This window comes from Pseudonaja textilis, chromosome 16 (genome assembly GCF_049901715.1).
Source record: "Pseudonaja textilis isolate UNSWEBS1 chromosome 16, rPseTex1.2, whole genome shotgun sequence".
Lineage (NCBI taxonomy): Eukaryota > Metazoa > Chordata > Lepidosauria > Squamata > Elapidae > Pseudonaja > Pseudonaja textilis.
In genome coordinates, this window is record NC_142005.1 from 3,792,529 (window position 1) to 3,810,784 (window position 18,256).

The 18,256-nt window shown below is 38.4% G+C and overlaps 1 long non-coding RNA gene across 1 annotated transcript; it reads left to right on the plus strand.

Moving 5' to 3' along the window:
- Positions 1-14,252: 14,252 nt before the first annotated feature.
- Positions 14,253-18,023, plus strand: LOC148124555 (uncharacterized). Its single transcript, XR_015739680.1, has 2 exons — positions 14,253-14,366; positions 17,848-18,023. It is a non-coding gene; the product is annotated as an uncharacterized LOC148124555 (long non-coding RNA).
- The last annotated feature ends 233 nt before the right edge of the window (positions 18,024-18,256 follow it).

Here is an 18,256-nt window from a genome sequence, read left to right on the forward strand (position 1 = left end):
ATGAGCTTAATTTTGGAATCCAAGCACTGCTTCAAAAGTTATATACTCCGACGAAAATGAATTGTACCTTCTATTTTCAAATATACCTTGGGATAACTCCACAAGGAAAGGTCGCACATGAAAACTGTGTCTATGTTCAATGTATTCTCTCCCGAGGAACAGGAAAATGAGCTTAATTTTGAAATCCAAGCTCTCCTTCAAAAGTTATGTACTCCGACTAAATTGAATTGTACCTTCTATTTTCAAATATGCCTTGGGATAACTCCACAAGGAAAGGTCGCACATGAAAACTATGTGGATGTTCAATGTATTCCTCCCGAGGAACAGGAAAATGAGCTTAATTTTGAAATCCAAGCTCTCCTTCAAAAGTTATGTACTCGACTAAATTGAATTGTACCTTCTATTTTCAAATATGCCTTGGGATAACTCCACAAGGAAAGGTCGCACACGAAAACTATGTGGATGTTCAATGTATTCCTCCCCGAGGAACAGGAAAATGAGCTTAATTTTGAAATCCAAGCTCTGCTTCAAAAGTTATGTACTCCACTAAATTGAATTGTACCTTCTATTTTCAAATATGCCTTGGGATAACTCCACAAGGAAAGGTCGCACACATGAAAACTGTGTGGATGTTCAATGTATTCCTCCCGAGGAACAGGAAAATGTGCTTAATTTTGAAATCCAAGCTCTCCTTCAAAAGTTATGTACTCCACTAAATTGAATTGTACCTTCTATTTTCAAATATGCCTTGGGATAACTCCACAAGGAAAGGTCGCACATGAAAACTTTGTGGATGTTCAATGTATTCCTCCCCGAGGAACAGGAAAATGTGCTTAATTTTGAAATCCAAGCTCTCCTTCAAAAGTTATGTAGATCGACTAAATAGAATTGTACCTTCTATTTTCAAATATACCTTGGGATAACTCCACAAGGAAAGGTCGCACACGAAAACTATGTGGATGTTCAATGTATTCCTCCCCGAGGAACAGGAAAATGAGCTTAATTTTGAAATCCAAGCTCTGCTTCAAAAGTTATGTACTCCGACTAAATTGAATTGTACCTTCTATTTTCAAATATGCCTTGGGATAACTCCACAAGGAAAGGTCGCACATGAAAACTGTGTCTATTTCAATGTATTCCTCCCCGAGGAACAGGAAAATGTGCTTAATTTTGAAATCCAAGCTCTCCTTCAAAAGTTATGTACTCCGACTAAATTGAATTGTACCTTCTATTTTCAAATATGCCTTGGGATAACTCCACAAGGAAAGGTCGCACACGAAAACTATGTGGATGTTCAATGTATTCCTCCCCGAGGAACAGGAAAATGAGCTTAATTTTGAAATCCAAGCTCTCCTTCAAAAGTTATGTACTCCGACTAAATTGAATTGTACCTTCTATTTTCAAATATGCCTTGGGATAACTCCACAAGGAAAGGTCGCACACGAAAACTATGTGGATGTTCAATGTATTCCTCCCGAGGAACAGGAAAATGTGCGTATTTTGAAATCCAAGCTCTCCTTCAAAAGTTATGTACTCCGACTAAATTGAATTGTACCTTCTATTTTAAAATATGCCTTGGGATAACTCCACAGGAAAAGCTCGCAAATGAAAATATGTGGATGTTCAATGTATTCCTTCCTGAAGAACAGGAAAATGAGCTTAATTTTGAAATCCAAGCTCTGCTTCAAAAGTTATGTACTCCGACTAAATTGAATTGTACCTTCTATTTTCAAATATACCTTGGGATAACTCCACAGGAAAGGCTCCCATTTGAAAATCATGTGGATGTTCAATGTATTCCTCCCCAAAGAACAGGAAAATGAGCTTAATGTTTGAAATCCAAGCTCTGCTTCAAAAGTTATGTATTCCGACTAAATTGAATTGTATCTTCTATTTTCAAATATGCCTTGGGATAACTCCACAAGGAAAGGTCGCACACGAAAACTATGTGGATGTTCAATGTATTCCTCCCCGAGGAACAGGAAAATGTGCTTAATTTTGAAATCCAAGCTCTCCTTCAAAAGTTATGTACTCCGACTAAATTGAATTGTACCTTCGATTTTCAAATATGCCTTGGGATAACTCCACAGGAAAAGCTCGCAAATGAAAATCATGTGGATGTTCAATGTATTCCTCCCCGAAGAACAGGAAAATGAGCTTAATTTTGAAATCCAAGCTCTGCTTCAAAAGTTATGTACTCCGACTAAATTGAATTGTACCTTCGATTTTCAAATATGCCTTGGGATAACTCCACAAGGAAAGGTCGCACACGAAAACTATGTGGAGGTTCAATGTATTCCTCCCCGAAGAACAGGAAAATGAGCTTATTTTTGAAATTCAAGCTCTGCTTCAAAAGTTATGTACTCCGACTAAATTGAATTGTACCTTCTATTTTCAAATATGCCTTGGGATAACTCCACAAGGAAAGGTCGCACACGAAAACTATGTGGATGTTCAATGTATTCCTCCCCGAGGAACAGGAAAATGTGCTTAATTTTGAAATCCAAGCTCTGCTTCAAAAGTTATGTACTCTCGACTAAAATTGAATTGTACCTTCTATTTTCAAATATGCCTTGGGATAACTCCACAAGGAAAGCGCACACATAAAACTATGTGGATGTTCAATGTATTCCTCCCCAAGAACAGGAAAATGAGCTTAATTTTGAAATCCAAGCCCCCTTCAAAAGTTATGTACTTCGACTAAATTGAATTGTACCTTCGATTTTCAAATATGCCTTGGGATAACTCCACAAGGAAAGGTCGCACACATGAAAATCATGTGGATTTCAATGTTTTCCAACCCGAGAACATGGAAAATGAGCTTAATTTTGAAATCAGAAGCCTGCTTCAAATTTGTATTCCTAGTCCATTAATTTCTATCTTCCATTTTGATATCTGCCTTGGGATAACTCCACAGGAAAGGTCGCACACGAAAACTATGTGGATATTCAATGTATTCCTCCCGAAGAACAGGAAAATGAGCTTAATTTTGAAATCCAAGCTCCCTTCAAAAGTTATGTACACTGACTAAAGTGAATTGTGCCTTCGATTTTCAAATACGCCTTGGGATAACTCCACAGGAAAAGCTCGCACACTGAAAAACTATGTGGATGTTCCATGTTTTCCATCCCGGAGAACATGAAAATGAGCTTAATTTTAAAATCAGAACTCTGCTTCAAAATTTTGTATTCCTAGTCCATTAATTCTATCTTCCATTTTGATATCTGCCTTGGGATAACTCCACAGGGAAAGGTCGCACACGAAAACTATGTGGATGTTCAATGTATTCCTCCCCGAAGAACAGGAAAATGAGCTTAATTTTGAAATCCAAGCTCCCCTTCAAAAGTTATGTACTCTGACTAAATTGAATTGTACCTTCGATTTTCAAATACGCCTTGGGATAACTCCACAGGAAAAGCTCACAAACGAAAATCATGTGGATGTTCCATGTTTTCCATCCCGGAGAACATGAAAATGAGCTTAATTTTGACAACAGAGCTCTTCTTCAAAATTATGTATTCCAGTAAGTTCTATCTTCCATTTTGATATCTTCCTTTGGATAACTCCACAGGGAAAGGTCGCACACGAAAACTATGTGGATGTTCAATGTATTCCTCCCGAAGAATAGGAAAATGAGCTTAATTTTGAAATCCAAGCTCTGCTTCAAAAGTTATGTACTCCGACTCAATTGAATTGTACCTTCGATTTTCAAATATGCCTTGGGATAACTCCACAGGAAAAGCGCACACATGAAAATCATGTGGATGTTCAATGTTTTCCAACCCGAAGAACATGAAAATGAGCTTAATTTTGAAATCCAAGCTCTGCTTCAAAATTTTGTATTCCTAGTCCATTAATTTCTATCTTCCATTTTGATATCTGCCTTGGGATAACTCCACAGGGAAAGGTCGCACACGAAAACTATGTGGATTTTCAATGTATTCCTCCCGAAGAACAGGAAAATGAGCTTAATTTTGAAATCCAAGCTCTCTTCAAAAGTTATGTACTCTGACTAAATTGAATTGTACCTTCGATTTTCAAATACGCCTTGGGATAACTCCACAGGAAAAGCTCGCATATGAAAATCATGTGGATGTTCAATGTTTTCCACCCCGAAGAACATGAAAATGAGCTTAATCTTTCAATCAGAACTCTGCTTCGAAATTTTGTATTCCTAGACCATTAAGTTCTATCTTCCATTTAGATATCTGCCTTGGGATAACACCACAGGGAAAGGTCGCACACGAAAACTATGTGGATGTTCAATGTATTCCTCCCCGAAGAACAGGAAAATGAGCTTAATTTTGAAATCCAAGCTCTCCTTCAAAAGTTATGTACTCCGACTAAATTGAATTGTACCTTCGATTTTCAAATATGCCTTGGGATAACTCCACAAGGAAAGGTCGCACACGAAAATCATGTGGATGTTCAATGTTTTCCATCCCGGAGAACATGAAAATGAGCTTAATTTTGACAACAGAGCTCTTCTTCAAAATTATGTATTCCATTAAGTTCTATCTTCCATTTTGATATCTGCCTTGGGATAACTCCACAGGGAAAGGTCGCACACGAAAACTATGTGGATGTTCAATGTATTCCTCCCCGAAGAACAGGAAAATGAGCTTAATTTTGAAATCCAAGCTCTGCTTCAAAAGTTATGTACTCCGACTAATTGAATTGTACCTTCGATTTTCAAATATGCCTTGGGATAACTCCACAGGAAAAGCTCGCACACATGAAAATCATGTGGATGTTCAATGTTTTCCATCCCGAAGAACATGAAAATGAGCTTAATTTGACATCAGAGCTCTTCTTCAAAATTATGTATTCCATTAAGTTCTATCTTCCATTTTGATATCTGCCTTGGGATAACTCCACAGGGAAAGGTTGCACACCAAAACTATGTGCATATTCAATGTATTCCTCCCGAAGAACAGGAAAATGAGCTTAATTTTGAAATCCAAGCTCCCCTTCAAAAGTTATGTACTCTGACTAAATTGAATTGTACCTTCGATTTTCAAATACGCCTTGGGATAACTCCACAGGAAAAGCGCACACATGAAAATCATGTGGATTTTCAATGTTTTCCAACCGAAGAACATGAAAATGAGCTTAATCTTAAAATCAGAACTCTGCTTCGAAATTTTGTATTCCTAGTCCATTAATTTCTATCTTCCATTTTGATATCTGCCTTGGGATAACTCCACAGGGAAAGGTAGCACACGATAACTATGGGGATTTTCAATGTATTCCTCCGCGAATTACATGAAAGTGAGCTTAATTTTGAAATCCAAGCTCTACTTCAAAGGTTATGTCCTCTGACTAATTGATTTGTGCCTTCGATTTTCAAATACGCCTTGGGATAACTCCACAGGAAAAGCTCGCACATGAAAATCATTTGGATGTTACATGTTTTCCATCCCGGAGAACATGAAAATGAGCTTAATCTTAAATTCAGAACTCTGGTTCGAAATTTTGTATTCCTAGACCATTAAATTCTATCTTCCATTTAGATATCTGCCTTGGGATAACTCCACAGGGAAAGGTCGCACACGAAAACTATGTGGATGTTCAATGTATTCCTCCCCGAAGAAAAGGAAAATGAGCTTAATTTTGAAATCCAAGCTCTGCTTCAAAAGTTATGTACTCCGACTCAATTGAATTGTATCTTCGATTTTCAAATATGCCTTGGGATAACTCCACAGGAAAAGCTCGCACAAGAAAATCATGTGGAAGTTCAATTTTTTCCATCCCGGAGAACATGAAAATGAGCTTAATTTTGACATCAGAGCTCTTCTTCAAAATTATGAATTCCATAAAGTTCTATACTCCATTTTAATATCTTCCTTGGGATAACTCCACAGGGAAATGTCGCACACTAAAACTATGTGCATATTCAATGTATTCCTCCCCGAAGAACAGGAAAATGAGCTAAATTTTGAAATCGAAACTCTGCTTCAAAAGTTATGTACTCCGTCTAAATTGAATTGTACATTCTATTTTCAAATATGCCTTGGGATAACTCCACAGGAAAAGCGCACACATGAAAATCATGTGCATGTTCAATGTTTTCCAACCCGAAGAACATGAAAATGAGCTTAATCTTAAAATAGGAACTCTGCTTCGAAATTTTGTATTCCTAGTCCATTAATTTCTATCTTCCATTTTGATATCTGCCTTGGGAGAAACTCCACAGGGAAAGTCACACACCAAAACTATGTGCATATTCAATGTATTCCTCCCCGAAGAACAGGAAAATGAGCTTAATTTTGAAATCCAAGCTCCCCTTCAAAAGTTATGTACACTGACTAAAGTGAATTGTGCCTTCGATTTTCAAATACGCCTTGGTTGAAGTCCACAGGAAAAGCTCGCATACGAAAACTATGTGGATGTTCCATGTTTTCCATGCCGGAGAACATGAAAATGAGCTTAATTTTGACAACAGAGCTCTTCTTCAAAATTATGTATTCCATTAAGTTCTATCTTCCATTTTGATATCTGCCTTGGGATAACTCCACAGGGAAAGGTCGCACACGAAAACTATGTGGATGTTCAATGTATTCCTCCCCGAAGAACAGGAAAATGAGCTTAACTTTGAAATCCAAGCTCTGCTTCAAAAGTTATGTTCTATGACTAAATTGAATTGTACCTTCGATTTTCAAATACGCCTTGGGATAACTCCACAGGAAAAGCTCGCACACGAAAATCATGTGGATGTTCAATGTTTTCCACCCCGAAGAACATGAAAATGAGCTTAATCTTAAAATCAGAACTCTGCTTCGAAATTTTGTATTCCTAGACCATTAAGTTCTATCTTCCATTTAGATATCTGCCTTGGGATAACTCCACAGGGAAAGGTCGCAATCGAAAACTATGTGGATGTTCAATGTATTCCTCCCCGAAGAACAGGAAAATGAGCTTAATTTTGAAATCCAAGCTCTCCTTCAAAAGTTATGTACTCTGACTAAATTGAAATGTGCCTTCGATTTTCAAATACGCCTTGGAATAAGTCCACAGAAAAAGTTCACAAACGAAAATCATGTGGATGTTCCATGTTTTCCATCCCGGAGAACATGAAAATGAGCTTAATTTTGACAACAGAGCTCTTCTTCAAAATTATGTATTCCATTAAGTTCTATCTTCCATTTTGATATCTTCCTTGGGATAACTCCACAGGGAAAGGTCGCACACGAAAACTATGTGGATGTTCAATGTATTCCTCCCCGAAGAACAGGAAAATGAGCTTAATTTTGAAATCCAAGCTCTGCTTCAAAAGTTATGTACTCCGACTAAATTGAATTGTACATTCTATTTTCAAATATGCCTTGGGATAACTCCACAGGAAAAGCTCGCACACGAAAATCATGTGGATGTTCAATTTTTTCCATCCCGGAGAACATGAAAATGAGCTTAATTTTGACATCAGAGCTCCTCTTCAAAATTATGTATTCCATTAAGTTCTATCTTCCATTTTGATGTCTGCCTTGGGATAACTCCACAGGGAAATGTTGCATTCGAAAACTATGTGGATATTCAATGTATTCCACCCCGAAGAACAGGAAAATGAGCTTAATTTTAAAATTCAAGCTCCCCTTCAAAAGTTATGTACTCTGACTAAATTGAATTGTACCTTCGATTTTCAAATACGCCTTGGGATAACTCCACAGGAAAAGCGCACACATGAAAATCATGTGGATTTTCAATGTTTTCCAACCTGAAGAACATGAAAATGAGCTTAATCTTCAGATCAGAACTCTGCTTCGAAATTTTGTATTCCTAGTCCATTAATTTCTATCTTCCATTTTGATATCTGCCTTGGGATAACTCCACAGGGAAAGGTCGCACACGAAAACTATGTGGATGTTCAATGTATTCCTCCCCGAAGAACAGGAAAATGAGCTTAATTTTGAAATCCAAGCTCTCCTTCAAAAGTTATGTACTCCGACTAAATTGAATTGTACCTTCGATTTTCAAATATGCCTTGGGATAACTCCACAGGAAAAGCTCACACATGAAAATCATGTGGATGTTCAATGTTTTCCAACCCGAAGAACATGAAAATGAGCTTAATTTTGACATCAGAGCTCTTCTTCAAAATTATGAATTCCATTAAGTTCTATCTTCCATTTAGATATCTGCCTTGGGATAACACCACAGTGAAAGGTCGAAATCGAAAACTATGTGGATGTTCAATGTATTCCTCCCTGAAGAACAGGAAAATGAGCTCAATTTTGAAATCCAAGCTCTGCTTCAAAAGTTATGTTCTATGACTAAATTGAATTGTACCTTCGATTTTCAAATATGCCTTGGGATAACTCCACAGGAAAAGCGCACACATGAAAATCATGTGGATGTTCAATGTTTTCCACCCCGAAGAACATGAAAATGAGCTTAATCTTTCAATCAGAACTCTGCTTCGAAATTTTGTATTCCTAGTCCATTAATTTCTATCTTCCATTTTGATATCTGCCTTGGGAGAAACTCCACAGGGAAAGTCACACACCAAAACTATGTGCATATTCAATGTATTCCTCCCCGAAGAACAGGAAAATGAGCTTAATTTTGAAATCCAAGCTCCCCTTCAAAAGTTATGTACTCTGACTAAATTGAAATGTGCCTTCGATTTTCAAATACGCCTTGGGATAAGTCCACAGGAAAAGCTCGCATACGAAAACTATGTGGATGTTCCATGTTTTCCATGCCGGAGAACATGAAAATGAGCTTAATCTTAAAATCAGAACTCTGCTTCGAAATTTTGTATTCCTAGACCATTAAGTTCTATGTTCCATTTTGATATCTGCCTTGGGATAACTCCACAGGGAAAGGTCGCACACTAAAACTATGTGCATATTCAATGTATTCCTCTCTGAAGAACAGGAAAATGAGCTTAATTTTGAAATCCAAGCTCCCCTTCAAAAGTTATGTACACTGACTAAATTGAATTGTGCCTTCGATTTTCAAATACGCCTTGGGATAACTCCACAGGAAAAGCTCGCATACGAAAACTATGTGGATGTTCCATGTTTTCCATCCCGGAGAACATGAAAATGAGCTTAATTTTGACAACAGAGCTCTTCTTCAAAATTATGTATTCCATTAAGTTCTATCTTCCATTTTGATGTCTGCCTTGGGATAACTCCACAGGGAAAGGTTGCATACGAAAACTATGTGGATATTCAATGTATTCCTCCCCGAAGAACAGGAAAATGAGCTTAATTTTAAAATTCAAGCTCCCCTTCAAAAGTTATGTACTCTGACTAAATTGAATTGTACCTTCGATTTTCAAATACGCCTTGGGATAACTCCACAGGAAAAGCGCACACATGAAAATCATGTGGATTTTCAATGTTTTCCAACCCGAAGAACATGAAAATGAGCTTAATCTTAAAATCAGAACTCTGCTTCGAAATTTTGTATTCCTAGTCCATTAATTTCTATCTTCCATTTTGATATCTGCCTTGGGATAACTCCACAGGGAAAGGTAGCACACGATAACTATGTGGATTTTCAATGTATTCCTCCGCGAAGAACATGAAAATGAGCTTAATTTTGAAATCCAAGCTCTACTTCAAAGGTTATGTACTCTGACTAATTGAATTGTTCCTTCGATTTTCAAATACGCCTTGGGATAACTCCACAGGAAAAGCTCGCACACGAAAATCATTTGGATGTTCCATGTTTTCCATCCCGGAGAACATGAAAATGAGCTTAATCTTAAATTCAGAACTCTGCTTCGAAATTTTGTATTCCTAGACCATTAAATTCTATCTTCCATTTAGATATCTGCCTTGGGATAACTCCACAGGGAAAGGTCGCACACGAAAACTATGTGGATGTTCAATGTATTCCTCCCCGAAGAAAAGGAAAATGAGCTTAATTTTGAATTCCAAGCTCTGCTTCAAAAGTTATGTACTCCGACTCAATTGAATTGTACCTTCGATTTTCAAATATGCCTTGGGATAACTCCACAGGAAAAGTTCACAAACGAAAATCATGTGGATGTTCCATGTTTTCCATCCCGGAGAACATGAAAATGAGCTTAATTTTGACAACAGAGCTCTTCTTCAAAATTATGTATTCCAGTAAGTTCTATCTTCCATTTTGATATCTTCCTTTGGATAACTCCACAGGGAAAGGTCGCACACGAAAACTATGTGGATGTTCAATGTATTCCTCCCCGAAGAATAGGAAAATGAGCTTAATTTTGAAATCCAAGCTCTGCTTCAAAAGTTATGTACTCCGACTCAATTGAATTGTACCTTCGATTTTCAAATATGCCTTGGGATAACTCCACAGGAAAAGCTCGCACACGAAAATCATGTGGATGTTCAATTTTTTCCATCCCGGAGAACATGAAAATGAGCTTAATTTTGACATCAGAGCTCCTCTTCAAAATTATGTATTCCATTAAGTTCTATCTTCCATTTTGATGTCTGCCTTGGGATAACTCCACAGGGAAATGTTGCATTCGAAAACTATGTGGATATTCAATGTATTCCACCCCGAAGAACAGGAAAATGATCTTAATTTTAAAATTCAAGCTCCCCTTCAAAAGTTATGTACTCTGACTAAATTGAATTGTACCTTCGATTTTCAAATACGCCTTGGGATAACTCCACAGGAAAAGCGCACACATGAAAATCATGTGGATTTTCAATTTTTTCCAACCCGAAGAACATGAAAATGAGCTTAATCTTCAGATCAGAACTCTGGTTCAAATTTTGTATTCCTAGTCCATTAATTTCTATCTTCCATTTTGATATCTGCCTTGGGATAACTCCACAGGGAAAGGTCGCACACGAAAACTATGTGGATGTTCAATGTATTCCTCCCCGAAGAACAGGAAAATGAGCTTAATTTTGAAATCCAAGCTCCCCTTCAAAAGTTATGTACTCCGACTCAATTGAATTGTATCTTCGATTTTCAAATATGCCTTGGGATAACTCCACAGGAAAAGTTCACAAACGAAAATCATGTGGATGTTCCATGTTTTCCATCCCGGAGAACATGAAAATGAGCTTAATTTTGACAACAGAGCTCTTCTTCAAAATTATGTATTCCAGTAAGTTCTATCTTCCATTTTGATATCTTCCTTTGGATAACTCCACAGGGAAAGGTCGCACACGAAAACTATGTGGATGTTCAATGTATTCCTCCCCGAAGAATAGGAAAATGAGCTTAATTTTGAAATCCAAGCTCTGCTTCAAAAGTTATGTACTCCGACTCAATTGAATTGTACCTTCGATTTTCAAATACGCCTTGGGATAACTCCACAGGAAAAGCGCACACATGAAAATCATGTGGATTTTCAATGTTTTCCAACCCGAAGAACATGAAAATGAGCTTAATCTTAAAATCAGAACTCTGCTTCGAAATTTTGTATTCCTAGTCCATTAATTTCTATCTTCCATTTTGATATCTGCCTTGGGATAACTCCACAGGGAAAGGTCGCACACGAAAACTATGTGGATATTCAATGTATTCCTCCCCGAAGAACAGGAAAATGAGCTTAATTTTGAAATCCAAGCTCTGCTTCAAAAGTTATGTACTCTGACTAAATTGAATTGTACCTTCGATTTTCAAATACGCCTTGGGATAACTCCACAGGAAAAGCTCGCATATGAAAATCTCTGTGGATGTTCCATGTTTTCCATGCCGGAGAACATGAAAATGAGCTTAATCTTAAATTCAGAACTCTGGTTCGAAATTTTGTATTCCTAGACCATTAAGTTCTATCTTCCATTTTGATATCTGCCTTGGGATAACTCCACAGGGAAAGGTCGCACACGAAAACTATGTGGATGTTCAATGTATTCCTCCCCGAAGAACAGGAAAATGAGCTTAATTTTAAAATCCAAGCTCTGCTTCAAAAGTTATGTCCTGTGACTAAATTGAATTGTACCTTCGATTTTCAAATACGCCTTGGGATAACTCCACATTAAAAGCTCGTATACTGAAACTATGTGGATGTTCCATGTTTTCCTTCCTGGAGAAGATGAAAATGAGCTTAATTTGGACAACAGAGCTCTTCTTCAAAATTATGTATTCCATTAAGTTCTATCTTCCATTTTGATGTCTTCCTTGGGATAACTCCACAGGGAAAGGTTGCATTCGAAAACTATGTGGATATTCAATGTATTCCTCCCCGAAGAACAGGAAAATGAGCTTAATTTTAAAATTCAAGCTCCCCTTCAAAAGTTATGTACTCTGACTAAATTGAATTGTACCTTCGATTTTCAAATACGCCTTGGGATAACTCCACAGGAAAAGCGCACACATGAAAATCATGTGGATTTTCAATGTTTTCCAACCCGAAGAACATGAAAATGAGCTTAATCTTAAAATCAGAACTCTGCTTCGAAATTTTGTATTCCTAGTCCATTAATTTCTATCTTCCATTTTGATATCTGCCTTGGGATAACTCCACAGGGAAAGGTAGCACACGATAACTATGGGGATTTTCAATGTATTCCTCCGCGAATTACATGAAAGTGAGCTTAATTTTGAAATCCAAGCTCTACTTCAAAGGTTATGTCCTCTGACTAATTGATTTGTGCCTTCGATTTTCAAATACGCTTTGGGATAACTCCACAGGAAAAGCTCGCACACGAAAATCATTTGGATGTTCCATGTTTTCCATCCCGGAGAACATGAAAATGAGCTTAATCTTAAATTCAGAACTCTGGTTCGAAATTTTGTATTCCTAGACCATTAAATTCTATCTTCCATTTAGATATCTGCCTTGGGATAACTCCACAGGAAAGGTCGCATTACCTAAAACTATGTGGATGTTCAATGTATTCCTCCCGAAGAAAAGGAAAATGAGCTTAATTTTGAATTCCAAGCTCTGCTTCAAAAGTTATGTACTCTGACTCAATTGAATTGTATCTTCGATTTTCAAATACGCCTTGGGATAACTCCACAGAAAAAGTTCACAAACGAAAATCATGTGGAAGTTCAATTTTTTCCATCCCGGAGAACATGAAAATGAGCTTAATTTTGACAACAGAGCTCTTTTTCAAAATTATGTATTCCAGTAAGTTCTATCTTCCATTTTGATATCTTCCTTGGGATAACTCCACAGGGAAAGGTCGCACACGAAAACTATGTGGATGTTCAATGTATTCCTCCCTGAAGAATAGGAAAATGAGCTTAATTTTGAAATCCAAGCTCTGCTTCAAAGTTATGTACTCGACTAAATTGAATTGTACCTTCGATTAAATATGCTTGGATAACTCCACAGGGAAAGTGCACACTAAAAACTATGTGGATGTTCAATGACTCGAAGAACAGGAAAATGGCTTAATTTTGAAATAAAGTTATGTACTCCACTATATTGAATTGTACATTCTATTTTCAAATATGCCTTGGGATACTCACAGGAAAAGCTCACACGAAAACTATGTGCATGTTCCATGTTTTCCATCCCGGAGAACATGAAAATGAGCTTAATTTTGACATCAGAGCTCTCCTTCAAAATTATGTATTCTATTAAGTTCTATCTTCAATTTTGCTATCTGTCTTTATGTGCAAGCTTTTCCTGTGGAGCTATCCCAAGGCATATTTGAAAATAGAATGTACAATTCAATTTAGTCGGAGTACATAACTTTTGAAGCAGAGCTTGGATTTCAAAGTTAAGCTCATTTTCCTGTTCTTCGGGGAAGAATACATTGAACATCCATATAGTTTTCATGGGCGACCTTTTCCTGTGGAGTTATCCCAAGGCAGACATCTAAATGGAAGATAGAACTTAATGGACTAGGAATCCAAAATTTTGAAACAGAGTTCTGATTTAAATATTAAGCTCATTTTCATGTTCTTCGGGGTGGAAAACATTGAACATCCACATGATTTTCATGTGCGAGCTTTTCCTGTGGAGTTATCCCAAGGCATATTTGATAATAGAAGGTACAATTCAATTTAGTCGGAGTACATAACTTTTGAAGGGGAGCTTGGATTTCAAAATTAAGCTCATTTTCCTGTTCTTCGGGGAGGAATACATTGAACATCCACATAGTTTTCGTGTGCAAGCTTTCCCTGTGGAGTTATCCCAAGGCAGATATCAAAATGGAAGATAGAACTTAATGGAATAGATAATTTTGAAGAAGAGCTCTGTTGTCAAAATTAAGCTCATTTTCATGTTCTCCGGAATGGAAAACATGGAACATCCACATGATTTTCGTGTGCGAGCTTTTCCTGTGGATTTATCCCATGGTGCATTTGTAAATCGAAGGTACAATTCAATTAGTCACAGTACCATGAAGACTCTGGCCCAGGCCATGAATGCTGCTTATTCCTCCAGATTGAGGAGGGGAAGAAAGGAGGGAGAAAAGAGGTTGGGGGCTCTGAGGCTGCAGCCTTGGCAGGTATGGGGGTCCCTATAGGGATCCATTAATCTGAGATCCTTTGGAGAAGGAATCCGGAGGAGGAGGGGAATATCTCAACCTTTTTGTACTTCAAAAGGTCAACCGATTTGCACCATCTAATTGCTCCTATCTGACGCTCCGGAATAACAGGGAGCAGACCTGAAGAAAGATGCTGGAAACATGGTGACTGCTTGGAGGATGGTTTAATGGTGGACAGGAGCACATGCCTTGGTTGAGGAAAGAAGGGCTGAGATGCTGAGAGTTTTATGCCCTCTGTTGGGATTTGAAGTGGAGCTTGTATTCTGATTGCTTGTCAGACTCCCATGGGGCCATGTAGGTGCATCTCTGTAGGCTTTCCTGAGTCCCAGGCTTGGTTGAGCCTAGCTGGATGGTGATGTAATGAAAGGGCTTTGGGCAATTCCTATGTAGCTTTACCTGGAGTAGATCTTTGTTATGTAAAATAGACTGGCCCAGGCCAGAGTAATGGTCCATTAGCAAAGGTGGGAGTGGGGCTGTTTCAGGCTCTCTTGAGTTTCTACTTTTCTTTTTAGGGGAAATATTCTGCCTTTTTAGTATATCCTAAAATGTTTCATTTTCCTAGGAGAGGGGAGGGTTTTAACTCCCAACACCTCTTTCAGTCATTGGAAGAGTGTTGAATCCTCCCTTGTCCAACTGAGGGATTTTGTAAGTTGGAGAAGCTGCTTTCATAATCTCCTCTTTGTCTTCTCTCAAGACTCAGTTTCAGGTTTCAGTCAAGGACGATTTTGAGATTGTTTTCATAAACATGTATTTATTTACAAATAACTCAAGATGGCAAATGTCTCCAACACAGCTTCCTCCTTCAACCCATCCACTTTTATTATAGGCACAGACCAGCATTATAAATAACAACAACAACAATAATAATAATAATAGAAAAATAAAAGTAAATGACAGTCAATGGGCAGTTAGAGTCTGCCTAATTCTGAGTCATGTAGCAACATAAATGTCCTAAATAAATAAATACATAATTTTGCGTTACAGCAGAACAGAATTTGGCCCCATTTAGAGAAACTCCTTCCTACTGATCTGATAACTGTAGTTGCACGTAGAACAGTTCCGTATTTCCTGGATATTTTATTAGGAGAGGCGTCACAAAGTGAATCCCTGAGTCCTGATAGGAGATGCAGCATAGCAGGCCATGAGCTCAGTGGTGGGATTCAACATTTTTTTACGACTGTTTCTGTGGGAGTGGCTTAATTTGTGGGTGTGGCTTTCTGGCCATGTGACTAGGTGGGTGTGGCCAGGTAACTGGCAAACCAAATACAAGTGGTCCTCGCTTAATGGCCAGTTGCTTAGCAAGTGTTCTAATTTATCTCCCCAGAGCTCCTTGACTGTTTTTGGAGTTTTGACAACCACACACACACACACACACACACACACACACACACACAGCGCCTTCTAACCCTGCTATTCTTTGATTGTGTAAGGATCTCCTGCTGGAGCAGGAGGTTGGACTAGATGACCTCTGAGATCTCTTGCAGGCCAGCCCTAGATTGCAGTGCTCCTTCAAAGAGTCTTCTGAAGCCAGGGTTTCTGTCCTTCCTTTCTCTCCTTTTTCTCTCCCTCCCTCCCTCCTTCCATGTATTTATCTATCCATTCATATATCTCATTCACTTTCTCCATTCTCTCTCTCTTTCCTCTTTCTTTCTCTGCTTTCCTCTTTCTTTCTTTCTTTCTTTCCTTTTTTCTCTCTTTCTCTCCCTCTTTCTTTCTTTCTCTTTCTTTCTTTCTCTCCCTTCCTCTTTCTTTCTCTTCATGCCCCCACATCTCTCTCTCTCTCTCTCTCTCACACACACACACACACACACAGTCTGGGACAAACTGAATGATCCGGCTCAAATCAGCACCGGGCAGTGGGAAAAGGAAAAAAGAGCCTCCACACATGGTGGTGGCGGCTGCAGCAGCGGCACTTTGCGCACCACCCCTGGACCTTGCGGGTGGCAGAGGCGGCGCTCCTGGCTCTGGCAGCCTCCCGTAAGTGTCTGCAGTGTGCATGCCACCCTCCCGGCCTCACCACAGCTGCCGGGAAAAGAGGAGTTTTAAGCAAGGTGCAAAAATGTAAACTATGTATCTGTTTTTATTTTGGATAGTCTCGCCTCCCTCCTTAGTGCTACATTTGGGACACAGGGAGCTACCTGAAATATTCCTCCTGGAATTTGGATTTCACCCTTTACAGAGGAGTAAATGAGTTTGGGGGCTGAGTACCAATGAGTAGTTGTGTGTTTATTTTTCCCACAACAACAACCCTGTAAGTTGAGTTGGGCTGAGAGACTGGCCACAAACCCCCCAGCTTGCTTCATGATCAAGGAAGTACTTGAATTCACAGCCTCTTGCTTTCTACTTGGGGGCTTAACCAGTAGTTCAAACTGGCTCCCTTACACACTTATCAAGCTTGGCACAATCCTTTATCCAGTGCATCATTAATGTTCTTATAGGAGATACTATAATTTATCAAATCCTAAAACCCAGATATTTCTCTACTGCTTTTTAGTCATACAGTTGTTTCTAGGGGGAAATCAGAAATATTTTTCTGGAAATTTAGTAATCTTTAAATAAGATCAAAGTACATTTGCCTGAGAATTGTTATAAATCTTGTATGATAGCGATTTATCAACTCTATTATATTAATGACAACATAGAAATATTGATGAATTATGACAAAACGTTATATCATCCCACTTTTATGACAAAGATTAAAAACTATTTCAGTACCATTTTTAAATCAGTTTTTATCCACTTAATTATCATACCATCCACTCCTCAACTGGGTTTCTAATCATACCCCCAAATTGTTACTATTTCCTGAGATCAAGTTATATCAGCAGTATTTCCAGAATGTATTTAGGAAATGAAATAATATGTGAGGATGACTTGCATGGAGCACATAAGTTATATCCCCACCTTTCCCACAATCCATTTAGAAAGGGCAGTGATAGGAGAGAATGACTTTTGGGGGGTGGAGGAGAGATTCTGCCTGGGGAAGAAGCAGATAAGAGGAGGACACCTACAGCTGCATAAAAAAAGGGGTCGTGAGAGATTTGTACTTTCTGGCTCCCCAAATCCTGTCAGTGCAGCATTACAGTGAAGTGGGCCTAGCTCAGGTTTCCTTTCTGGCTTCCTGGGAGAGGATTACCCTGACAATTTTCTTCTTGACAAATCCGTGTTTCTGATAACCAACCTGTTGCTTTCAGGGAGTTCATAAATCTCCTTTTTTATGTTCAACTATATTTTGTCAAAATCTATATTGTCGGGATATGATCGACAAATTTTTGTGAACTTTTTTCATTCTCTTGTAAGATCTATCTATCTCTTGTAACACCTATTTTCCTAATGAAGCAAGTCTGTAAATTAGACAACTACAAAAGAAAGATTCAAATGTGAAAAAGGGATAATAAACAAAGTTTTCTGCTTTTAAAATTGGTGCATGTTCCCATTCTAGTTCCATCCTTTCCTGGAGAAGAATGAGTTTGTCAATATTTCAGACTTTAAACTGCACATGGACCCAGATGGAGAGGTAGCAGCAGATCTGGGCATTTGGGGCTTCTTGCTTCTTCCCAGGGATGATCCCAGGGAAGAGACTCTGGCGTATTTTGAAAGACAGAGACTTTCTATCATCCAACGTGCTCTTTCACGGCTAAAGTTGCTCAACAAGGTAGGAGAAAGTTTGGTGTCTTCTCTCTGTTTTCCAAAGCCTGAGGGCCCATTTCAAGAGGGCTGATGCTATTCCCCAAAGGTGGTTGACCTTCAGTGAGAATTGAATCTGGGCAGTAGAAACTGGATTTTTTCCCTTAGGCTGCTTAGGAGGCTTTGGTATTGTGAACCACGTACAATTAAGGGTCTCCATCAAA